At 44.7% G+C, this 12,264-nt stretch overlaps 1 protein-coding gene and 1 long non-coding RNA gene across 5 annotated transcripts in view; one reads left to right on the top strand and one right to left on the bottom strand.

Moving 5' to 3' along the window:
• Positions 1-2,607: 2,607 nt before the first annotated feature.
• LOC130829455 (uncharacterized) lies at positions 2,608-5,169 on the bottom strand. Of its 2 annotated transcripts, none has more exons than XR_009047528.1 (3): positions 4,865-5,169; positions 4,507-4,679; positions 2,608-3,222 (listed from the first exon to the last, which is right to left on the bottom strand). It is a non-coding gene; the product is annotated as an uncharacterized LOC130829455 (long non-coding RNA). The 2 variants fall into 2 exon arrangements; XR_009047527.1 differs by lacking the exon at positions 2,608-3,222 and adding an exon at positions 3,260-3,478.
• A 329-nt stretch (positions 5,170-5,498) lies between these two features.
• Positions 5,499-12,264, top strand: part of EHF (ETS homologous factor) — a 38,137-nt gene continuing 31,371 nt past the window's right edge. For 2 of the 3 annotated variants that reach the window (XM_057748463.1, XM_057748461.1), the window contains exon 1: positions 5,499-5,633. The gene's annotated coding sequence lies outside the window, so the exon portion shown is untranslated. The remainder of the gene's footprint in view (positions 5,634-12,264) is intronic. The other variant, XM_057748462.1, reaches the window with a different exon arrangement.

Here is a 12,264-nt window from a genome sequence, read left to right as displayed (position 1 = left end):
CATCTCCTGAGAGCCCACCAAATACCAGACACTCTGCTGATGCTTTGTACGTGTCTCATTTTAATCCCCAAACAGCTCAGTGAGAGCATTTATATTTCCAATAAACACATAGGGAAACTGAGAACTGAAGGGTAAGTCAATGTGACAGGATTGTCCTGGTCTCTGTCCTTTCCACTGTACCCATGGCTTCTGAGAAAGCTGAGTCTTCTTTTTTGTTTGTTTTTTTGTTGTTTTGAGGGTGAGGAAATAGGTTCTGAGCAGCCCTCGTCTTGCAACACCACAAGATCTCTCCAAGAATTAGACATTTAGATGGTGATTTTACACATTTTTCTATTTGGGCCTGAGAGTTTGTTGTCTTTCACAGTCCCTGGATGAAAGAGACGAGGCACTGAGACCCTCACCCAAGATCAGTCCCATTAAAATATCCTCTTGGACAGTAGGAACCTAGCCTTCTGGTTGATCATTAGTGGGATACTATGAGAGCCCTCACAATGAAAATAGATGGTGATGGATGTGAAATTGATCATTGTCTCTGCTGTCACCCACCTTTGGAGGTGCCAGTTTGGTCGGTGTGGGCAGGAACCCCTGAGTTGTATCGGCTACACTGATGCTCCACTGGCTCAGAGCAAGGACACAGGAGTCAGGGAAGGCGGAGTGCCTGTGGGGGGAGGGGAGGGCGACCGATCAGGGGAGGCTGCAGCCGCCTCACCTCCAATCCATCTGCAGCAGCATCTCTTTATTCTGTTTTATACTTGGGGGTTCCGTGATAGTGGAAAAAGTCCTAACACTAAAATAATGTATGAAAATCACCACTATAATTATAAGAAGCTCTTCGCCACACCAAAAAGGTAGAAAATACAGGCTGCAAGAAGGTGGCCTGGAAGTGGCCAACTTTTACCTCGTCTTTCCTCCTCTTCTGAGATGGAGAAATAAGCCTTCCGGAAGATCCTGATAGAAATGCTGTTTAGATGCTCAAAGCAGTTTGATTCAAGAAGCAAAGTGCTTGTGCCAACAGTGGAGTTGGCATTAAGTCAGGGCACCGTGTAAAGCTGTTTGTAAGGAGAGATAAGACTAGAAAGAGAGTAATAAGATAAAGAGAAAGAAGGAACAGGTCGGGGTGAGTTAAATGAGGCAAGGATGGAGGTGTCTAGAGAATAGTTAAAATATGGAGGGTAAGTTGAGAACACTTACCATTGGTGCATAGGTAAGATTGGGGGTGCAACTGGGTGCCTGAGGGGTACTTGTGTGTGTGTGCATGCCTGCGTATATGCAATGGTGCACTTTTTTCCAAAAATGGTGAGCCACCCACCCCAACTCCAGCACCAAGGTTGTCCCCACCTCAGCAGGTGAGTGGTACATGCCGTTGGCAGGGAATATTCTCAGTGTGTAGGCACAGATGTGAGGGCAAGAGATATGGCCAAAAGGTGACTTGCGTATCTGTTAGGACAGCTGTCAGTGTCAGACCTTCCAAATGGAACTCAGGTACTACCTTCAGAGCCCAGGAAGTTTCTCCTCAGAGGATTCATAGATCCCTGGGAATCGAATCTAAGCCAAAATACCATGATTTTGGAAGCATAGCTTTTAGAAGAGAGTAGGGTGTCCGGCAAGATGATATTTATTAATGCTAGTATCTTATTTGATTGTAGCCAAGGTAACTGATGATAATACTCTATGTCACTCCCCTCCCCCCACCAGAGTTTCTTGTTTCTGTCAGTTCTAGAGTAATTTATATATTTTTAAAATATTTATTTATTTATTTATTTGGCTGTGCCGGGTCTTAGTTGTGGTGCTTGGGATCTTTGTTGTCGCATGCAGGATCTTTGTTGCCTCGTGCAGGATCTTTGTTGCCACAGGTGGAATCTTTAGTTGCAGCATGCAAGATTTTTTAGTTGCGGCATGTGGGCTCCTTTAGGTGTGGCATGTGGGATCTAGTTCCCTGACTAGGGACTGAACCCGGGCCCCCTGCATTGGGAGCGCAGAGTCTTAACCACTGGACCACCAGGAAAATCCTAGAGTAATATTCTTGTGTGGCTCTCACTAAATAGTTGTCACATTCTGCCCCGGAGGTAATTCCATGTCATCAAGAGGGGATGATAGACAGAAACATATATAAACACATGGTTGCTTGCAAAAATAAACATAGAGCCTCTAGTTAAAAGGTGCTGTGTAAAGTAAGCCAGCATCCTCTTTTTGCAAAGCAAGCACATTGCTCTCATTAACCTTGTAACCACAGCCTGTGTTGGTATTAAGACTCGACCCTTAGGGCTTGATACCTGGCTCAGAGAGATTCTTTGTCTTGGCCTTGATGTAGGAATTAAGGTCCCTGGGGTTCATTGGTTCTGGGATGTGGATCTCCTAGTAGACAATTCAACTGAACTCAGGGTCCCCAGGCCACTGCACACAACCTGGCCTTGGTTTGCTCTGCCCCGCTTTCTTCTGTGTGAACCAGCACTGCGACTTGACTCAAAGCCTCTGTGTCTTTGCGTAGGTCTGAGACACTGATTGGGCCTTGAAACCAGGAAGATTTCTGTGCAGAGCAACTGGGTTTGCAGAGTTGGTTCCAGTTCTCAGTATTATCTCCATCTTGACCTGAGAGCAGGCTGCTTCGCCTGCCTCTCTTAAATCTTCCCATCCTTAAAACCTGAGCAGTCAGCTTTGTCTCATCACTCTACTGCTTCCCTTTGTCTTTATGGGTCGCCAGGAGATCCTGGGAGCATAGAACAAATGGAATCTGTGCTGGGGCTGGAGCTCTGACATGGTAACAAGACTCTTGCCTGATTCCTCCTTGAAGGTTATGGTTATCAAGAAACTAACAATGTGTTTATATAAAGGCTCTGGTGTGTTTAATGGTTTTGTGGCTACACTTTTAAATTTATCCATGAGAGACATGCTTGATATATTTGAGGGTCTTGCAGTTGAAGGTTTCAGCATCAAATCCAACTTCCAACATTTTCAGTTAAAAATCAGGACTTCCATCCATTCCATCATTTATCTATCATCTATCATCTATCTATCTATTTATCATCTATCATCTATCTATGTAACCATCCATCTATCTAACTTGACGTAAGTACTTGTTGACGTTAACCATAGGGTAAAAGACCTCATACTCTGAAGAAATTTCTCTATGGATGTAACATGGCTAAAAATCTAGCTTTTCTTTTGGATGGGGGAAGAAGGTATTTTTGTTTTTGTTTTTCTTCTGGGAGGTTCAACTAAGTCCTAAGTAAAGAAAAGAACCAATACTTAATAAGAACCCACTAAGGACCAGACACATGGTTAGGCACTTTGTATATATACATAAAGTCTCCACAAATAAAGTGGCTTGTGAGTATGAGGTGACATCTTTCCCTCCCCTTTCACCACCACCAGCCCCCAATGACTCTTCTCTGGAGGGCCTTAGTGGAGCAGTCCTCTGATGGAAAATGCACAGGGTAAGAGCGGGTAAAGAATTGGAGATGTAACTGGAACTCTTCAGCTAGAAATGAAAGAGTCTGCAATGAAAGGTGGTTGGTACTGGACCGGAGAGTCACATCACTTTTGGAGTTGCTTTTAAAGCTCACCACCTCTTGACTACACACCCCCTACCTCCCACCTGCCCTGCTGCTCTCTCAGGTTAATCTCAGGCAACATTGTAAACAAGGCCAAGTTTGCTTCCTGGAGTTATACTGGCCCTTGTGACACTCTGCCGCCCCTCCGCCCCCAACACACGTGCGCACATGCGCGCACACCCACGCACGCACACATGCACACACACGCACACCCCCCCCACCCCCACCCCTCCTGCAGTGGGTGGGGTTGCTATTTCAGATCGCTCCTGATTCATCTTTTAAGCACAGTGTCACTGGTCTGTTCCCTGAGGGCCCTGCTCTCAGATCTGGAGCTGATAGACTAATTGGGGCTAATGTGATAATGGGCGGTAATGACACGCACTGTATTTATCAGACATTTGCATTTTAACAAGGCCTTTGGGTAGCACGCAGGGTGAAGATAGGGAATGGTGGGAGTATTCAGTGATGGCCAAGGAGACAGAGGGGTTTTTCAGAGCCTCCCTAAACTGCACTCCCTAAACCTTCAAAACCTGCCTGAGTTCCAAGACCCTCCCAAACCCATCCCTGCCCTCCCACAGAGTCTTTTACTCTTCCCAAAACCTTGGCAAACACTTCTGGTGCCCACACTAGGAAAACCAGCAAGAAAAAAATGCCACGGTCCACTCACCACTCCACCTAAATAGGACAACTGCTTACTTTTTGTTCTAGTCAGTCGTTGTCCATATACAGACTTTCCTTTTTTTACACAAGGAACTTCTAGGTTTTGATCACAAAATCTTTGTCCCTTTGCCAAAACTCAAATTCCCTTTCCCCTCCCACTGAGGGGAGGCCTGGTGAGTTAAAGAAATCTGCTTCGACGCTTAGCTCATGTCAGGCCAATGTCCAAGGAGACCCAAAAGAGAAAGTTCACGGTTGGGGGAGGGTATTTTTTTCCTTGCCAGGAGCTGACACTCACCTGTATTGGTGGAAGGGTGTTTGTGACCCAGTGAAACAGGCCCTTGGCCTGGGGGATGGGGATTGTGTGGGCACTGAAATCCGTGGATCCTCCCCCAGATTCCATCTTCTTCTTGCCCAAAGTGTGTTGTTGCATTTCCAGTTACAGCATCCTGGTTTCTCCCTCTCTAGCTCCTGTGGGGAGGGTCAATACATAGCAAAAAAGACTCTGGAAGTATCAAGAGGAAGTAAAGAAGCTGGATTATCCGCCAACCAGATAGTCAGCTCTTGCGTTGTTGAGAGCTGACTGTTCTACCTGAACAACTCAGGGTAGACTCTGCCTCCCAGAACCCTCCCTTCACATTTTCCAAAGCTCTTACCTGGGGCCAGGGGGATGGGCTTTTCAGAGTCCACTGAAATTGCCAAGGGTCATTGTCAAGGAGGTCATCATGGTGCCTGGAGAGAGAACCTATGTTTCCAGCTACCTGGCCAGGAGCCCCTTAAGAACCTGGTACCTGCATGGCCAGGGCAAAGATCTTCATGTCAAAGCAGAGTGGACTGAATGCAAATTAGTACATGAGACAGAGGTTTAAGAGTGCCCCCGAATCCTCTATACCATCATCTCCTCCAGATTTGAGCTTCTGCTCACTTTGCTTTTACATTCTCCCTTCCTGGTGGTGTCTTTGGGGAGCCAGCCCAGTGCTTTTCACCTGAAACAGCCTCTAAGCAGAAAAGAACAGTCACCACCAAATCAATTCCTCATCCATTAACAGGTTGTCTCTCTGTTCTCAAGACACAGGCATAACCTGGTTAGACCTGTTTTGTTTGAACACTAACCTGTGAGTTGGCTAAATGCAAATGAGCAAATGTTTGTAATCCTTTATTTTATTTTTTTAAAGGGCCCGGCAGCCAATCAGAAGAGGGGGAAGTGACTTAGGGAATTCCCGGTTGGTGGCTTATTGCTTAACATCCTACAAAATGATTTAAAATTATTGTCACGTGCATTGATTTTCACTCTGATGAGAGCTCAGACGTGGTAACACTCCTGGTTCCCTGTCCCCGTAGGAGGTGGTGTGAGCGCTGCTTGCTGCCTCCCCTCCATTCCGCGCAGCTATTGGATTTCCCACCCAGAACCTTGAGGTAAATGAGGTAAGTCCTTATTTTTAAGCCTTCTTTTGAATCTGGAATTCAAATACCTGAGTGGAAAGAAAAACCTGCCTTGAATCAGATAGATGAAAATAAAACAGCTTCCCGGAGGCAGCTGTCAGGAAGTGAAGCTCGCCTCAGCTGTGCTTACCTCACTGGGTTGTCTTGGGATGTTATTTTGGAGGGCAGCAGGGTGACTTTGGATGTTATCTATGAACTCCTTGCCTGGAGTCTGGTCTTCCAATCACTGTGAGCTTAAAAGCCCCCTGGTTTCCCTCTCTTTTTGCGACAAAGCCATTTCCCTGGATTGAATTCTGAAACTCTGAAAGCTGGGGATAGGTTCTTCTCGGTGAAGAACTGGTTGGCTAAATAGCTGTAGGGGCTCAGAGCACGCGTTCTCACCTTCTAGAGATGTCTTCTGTCGGTAATTTTTCTGACTCATTCCATTAGTTGTAGAGAAAGGCAGATTCCTCTTCGGTATATTCTGCTGTTGGGAAACGGCTGGAAACAGGCAAGTGTGTATGCACCCAAACTGGAAGAAGTGGTGAGGCAGCCCAGGTAGGCAAGGGTACTGGGGAGAGCTGTATATCTCTGTTCAGAAAACAAAAAAAGGAAAACAATTTTGGCAAAGAGTTTCGCCGTTTCACAGGGGGACAAACTAACCCTTTGTTTCTTCCATGATGGGATACTGTCACCAGACAGGCAGACATGAGTCAGCAACACCAAATGCCTTCTAAGACAGGGGCTCTTTTGATTTTGTTTGGACACGATGGAGAAGAATTTGTCTCCATGTGGTTAGAACGGGAAACAGCGGGGAGTTAACCTTCTTGCTGGTAAATGACAACACCGGGTTAGGAACGTGACATTTTCACCAACCGTCTTTGCCAAGATTTAGGATACTCCTACCTAGGATTGGGGGAGCACGTGTCTTGTTAAGATGAAGTGTAAGCTTCTGTGAATCTAAGTTCACAGGTGTCTCGGTGGTTATCTGCACTGACCTTAGTGACAGGTATAAAGTGAATGAGTGTTTGGACTTGAGAAATTTTGAATGGAAGGTCTAATTCAGGAATTGGTTCTATAGGCATGGCTGTGAGGATGTGTTTAGATAGAGCCTTTCACTGCATAAAAGCGTAGCTGGGGATCATGGGTGGCCATGTGCTAATTCCACTGAGGTCAAGGGAAGAGTTGACTTCCAACAGGAAAGATGGAGTCGTGTTATTAGGAAGAACTTCAGGGATAAGAGATTCTACCAGAAAAGACTCTTAAGAGATTTTAAGAATGACTTTATGGAGCTGTATAGCAGTGAATAATCTTTAATTCTTAAAAAAAAAAAAAAAAGAATGACTTTAATAGCTGCATTTGGAGTTTGCAGAAGTCTCCACTTGTCCTCTTTTTGAGACCTAGAATTCAGAGACTGAAATAACTCACCAATTCCATCTTATAATCCGAAGTCATGTAGGATCACGTTATTTCCACGGCATCACTCATGGCTTATATGGATAGACTTTAAAAAAAAATAGTGGAAGCATGAAATGAGGGTCACTTGGAAGAGTATGATCACATTTGAAAAATGATGAATATAATGGAGACAATCCTCCATGTTTCCAAACTATCTTACAGAGGCATTTTTATCAGAAAGTAACTTTGAGGGAACAACTGCTGGTTAAGTTCTCCCACGTTACTGTTCAAGATCGCATGTTCGTCGGGACCTTTTTAAGGTGGTTGTGGGTAGGGTGGTGCCTTTGATCCAAGCCGCATATGTATGAAAGATCTCAAATTCAATTATATTTGTTCTTTTGCATTAAAAAGCATCTATTTGCTAAACTCAAACAACCCCCTTTTGATTTTTTTTTTCCATTTTTAAATATACTTTGAGCCCACCCACATGGAAATACCTTGGCCTTTCTGGATCTCTGAGAAGTCCTACATTCACACTCAAGATTCCATGTTTATTCTCCCATTAATTTACCGACTTTACGCAGATCCTCTTTCAATACCTTTGATGGCTTCAAAGGCCAAGACAAAATGGAAACTAAGAGGTTAAAATATTTACTCAACTGCATTCAATTAGCTAATAGGAAACTGGAAGGAACTCCTATCAGGTCCTAGGACAGAATGTGAGTGCTTTGGGTCAGAGTTCATTTCCAGGAAGTGGAATTTAGCTTTCTGGAACCTTGTATTGTTTTATTTCATCCTCATCCCCACCTAATGCCCACCCCCAAGTGAGAGTTAGCGCTGGGTTGTGTCCTTTGCTTTTTGAAAACTCAGTGCAGGAACCCTGTTTAATATCAAGCCCAGTCACAGAGGTTTATACAAATCATTAAAAAGTAATTCAGTCTCTCCCCCTCTTCCTCGCGTTGGAGTCCTCCCTATATTGTTTTGAACAGATGAGATTTTCAAAGACCTCTGGGAGATGGGGTGGGGTGGATACCAAGAACGCCACGGTAGAAACTGCTAACACACTTGAAAAGCAAATGCCACGGCTTGAAGGCATCAAATATAAAGTCGGAACCTGATTTTCAGTGATATCTTTTTCTGCCATTTCAGCCCATTTCTCTTGTTAAGATACCTCTCTGGTAGAATTTCAGTGATGATCATTCCTGTTGTGGGAGGGGCCCTGGGCGGGAGGCATGGGCTCCACGCAGCCTTGGTGTTGGAGACCACGCTTCTCCTCCTGGATTTGTTACGGGGTAACTGACAGCCTGGGGCTCCCAGCCTGGGTGAGCCACGCCGGCTCTGCGCTGGGGATTGTCCTCTGAAGACAGAGGCAGGACGGCAGCCATATCGAGCTGGGCTTCTCTTAAGTTTGTTGCTGAATAACTGAAGAGACGTGGAAGATAATAAAATGTATTTAATGTTTTCTTATCTAATTTTTCATAATACGATTTTAAATCATATGATTTGTTTTGAGGACCTGCAATTGTGCTCTTGTTAGACATATGTGACGATTACATTTATTTAAATTGCACAGGGTTTTAAAGGGTCAGACTACTAAGCTGTGCAGGAAACAAAGAGTGCAGTGGGGGAGGATGGCTCCTCACAGCAGCTAATGTTAGGACGGGACATGTGTTCAAGCCGAGTGGCTTCGATATCAGGACGCTGAGATGTGCTGAATAGAAATTTCCATGGATCCCTCAGGGTTATTTGATAAAAAATTTATTGGACTTCAGAGGGGGAAAAAAAGATATTTCTTTAAGAGTCTTCCTTGAAGAATTCCAGATTCACATTTTTGAGTGATTGGAGCACAGTGCGGACAAGGCAGGGTACAGGACACTCATGTGACTGGCAGTCAGGAGATCTGGCTTTGTAGTCCCAGCAAAGCTGTGTGCCCAGAGCAACAAACTTCGCCTCTCTGGGCTTTTGTTTCCTCATTTGGACAGAGGAGTTTGAACCCAATCATCCATAAGATCCACTTCGGCCCTTAGAATCTGATGACCGGGGGAAACTAGCTATGCCTAGAGGTCAGCAGGTTTAGCTTGAGTCTATGAAGGCTGAGAATGGGGTGTGAGATGCCTTCCTAAGGATGACACACGAAAGAAGACCAGGAGGAGCCCTTAAATGGCTTCCATGGGGTCTTCAGAATTTTGGCCGAGGGATCTACCTGGTGGAGGTACTAAAGGCTGGATACTGGGAACCTTTGCTAGGGGTACTTGAGTCTGTTCCCAGGACAACATCCCATCTTTATCAATTGCCTCATTTATCCGAAGTAGGTGCGAGTGTAGAAGTGGATGCAGTTGAGGGTGCTGTGACCAACGGGAGCTGTTGGTGTACACGGGTAGGCACTCGGATACTGTCTTCTGTAAAACACCAGAGCAGCCGGCTGAACAGTGAACATTCAGGCCCCGCATGGAGGCGACTCAGCTTGTGTGGTGCTGATCAGCTCGCTTGGCTGATTGTGCATGAATTATTGGGTGGACTGGATGGACATGGACTCCCTTTTCCTAGAGGAAGACCCGAGCGGTCAGCAGAAGGGGAGCATGGCTGGCCTGGCCCCTGGGCAGCCCACCTGGAAAGTCTGGTCTTGCCAGAGGCCCTCCGCCTGAATTTGGAGCAACCAAAGCTTGCAGTAGGGTCAAGCAGGATGGCCCATTTAAAGAAGCTACCAGGGTTTTAACTGGCTTTGTTTTAAAAAAAGATACCCTGTAAAATACGTCTTGAAAACTGATTTCGCTAGCACCTAACCACACGCTGTCTTCAGTTTCTTTTAGGTGCTGGGTCCCTTGGATTCACATTATCTCTTCTCTTCCAATCTCCCCCTACCCACCCGCCCCCCACCCCCCACGGCCCTTAGAGCCTCCTGCCGGTCCTTTCTCAGCAGCATCTTCGTTGTTATTAAGAGTATCTGTCTATTTATTTACAATGTGGCCAGCATAGGTACATTCCAAACATGCTTTCTGATGAAAACCAGGCCCCAAACCGAAAGGAGCCAAAATGCCTACTCTAATATTTTGATGATTGGACTATTAGACCACCACATGAACCCCACCATTAAAATGACTACTTATTTTTACTTTTGTAGGACCTCGTCTAGATGTACACTTTCTTTGATGTTGTTGTAATTGTGGTGAATTTAAAATTTCCTGTTCGGTCACATTCCCCTCATTCTATATCACAGACACCACATAAACAATCTTGGGGGCTAGATCTTTATTGGTCCAATTGTGGTTTTGAGAAATTTTAGTCTGCCTGCCAGCCCTTTCTTGGCCTGATGCAGACTTCTTCCAAAAGTTTATTGAGTCTTTTTTGGAATATGAAGAAACTCTTCTGCTTTTCTATCTTTTGTACGTGGAGCTTGGAGCATATGACTGTCTCACTGAGTTTTTTGGGGGTCCCTCTTAGGAACCTTTAAAAAAATTCCCTCAGCAGGGCTAATAATGTCTCATATGGGATGAGATAAGTGGGGTCTGAAAGGTGAAGATTATTTCAGCCTCGTCTCCATGGTGACTAGTAACAAGACTTCTTTTCTTTGGAACAGAGTTTAGATTTGGCCCCAATTCAACCTCTGTCTCAATTATGTCCACTGAGAAAATCAGAGAAAACCTAGCTTACCTTTCCCTCGTCTTAACTGCATTGGCCGGAAACTGTGGGCTGAGGAATGATGCAGAGTAGGCTTTGACTGCTTGTGTATCTGAAGGAGCAGGAAGCTATGAGTTTTTGTTGCCGGGAAGCAACTGGAATGTGGTACAAAGAACACCGAGGTTAGAGTCAGAATACCTGGGTTCACATTCGGCTCTGCCAGCGAGTAGCTGAGTGACTTTGGGTGAATTATGTAAGCCCGAGAATATGTTTCCTCATCTGGAAAATGGGGTTAATAACATCTGCACAGGCTGTTGTAAGAATGGAATTGGACAAAGACTCTGAAAGCACCTGGACAAATGCTTGTGAGTAAACAATTAGTAATTTGTGGAATGGAATTGGAGGGTCAGTCCTCAACATGGGTGCTATCGGTGAGTCTCTGCTGAGTAGGAGTGGCTGAATAATTCTGGGATTTTGTTTTTCAAAACGATCGACATTGGTTCTGCACTGTGACCTCGGGAAAGAAACGCAATGCGGTTTTCAGTGGGCAGCAGGGAGGTGGGTGAGCCACGTGAAGGGGGGACCTCGCAGTGGAATCTTGTGTTGAACTGGCCGCAAACCACCACCCGTGGGAACTCCAGGCAAGACCTGGGGTAGGGACATAGCACGTTTTCATCCTGTCTTGATGCCTGGCGTGTAGGGGCTTCCAGAAGAAACTGATATCCCTCCTGGCAGTTCACGTGACTAACTGCCACTTTATATATGTTGCCCACCCTTTAAATTCTTGAATGTCTCCGGATACCTACTGGCCACTACAGCTAAGGCATTAATTACTTTGGGTATTCTAAAGGCTTTGAAAAAAATTCCTGCTTATTTTGCCAAGGCACTATATGGGGTCTGCCTCCTGTAAATTGTTCAAATGAGGCTTCTGGCCATGTGGAAGAGGTATCTAGAGGCTCTTTGAATTGAACGAGCAGTCTTTGGTGTAAAACAGCATGGGTTTCTAACCTGGGGTCCAAGGATCTCTTAGTGTCCATGGGGAGAAATCAGAGGGTTTGTGAACGTGGATGTGAAAAAAAAGTACATTTTTATTTTCAGTAATCTAACTAAAATTCAACATTCAATATAAATTGAATTCAATTTCAGTATGAATGTAAGCAAAACTCCTCACCAGCAAGAGCTATATCTGATTGTCACCAAGCGAAATTACAGATATTTTCATATCTGTAATTATTACTGATATTTTCATAGCTGTAATTATTACTGATATTTTCATAGCTGTAATTATTACAGATGTCTCAAAATATCACTATTCATCACTTCTTTGATGTCATGGAAGTTATCGGACCTGCACTAGGCATTCTTGTTTAATGTACTAATAAAGACGCACATATATCATTATGATATCACACATTTATTTTAAAAGTATTTTGGTAATTGTATTTCAATATAAACTTCCTTTCTAATCTTGTTATTTCACTTTGTCGTTTTAAAAGCATTTTTTTGAGAAGGGGTCTCAAAAAATGGGTCAGCAGACTGCAAAATGGGTCCATGGTGTAAAGAAAGGCTACGAATCCCCAATTTACAGCACTCTCTCACAGAGGGCTAATGAAGTGAC

The sequence above is a fragment of the Hippopotamus amphibius genome, chromosome 9 (genome assembly GCF_030028045.1).
Source record: "Hippopotamus amphibius kiboko isolate mHipAmp2 chromosome 9, mHipAmp2.hap2, whole genome shotgun sequence".
NCBI lineage: Eukaryota > Metazoa > Chordata > Mammalia > Artiodactyla > Hippopotamidae > Hippopotamus > Hippopotamus amphibius.
This window is presented reverse-complemented; position numbering and strand designations above follow the sequence as displayed.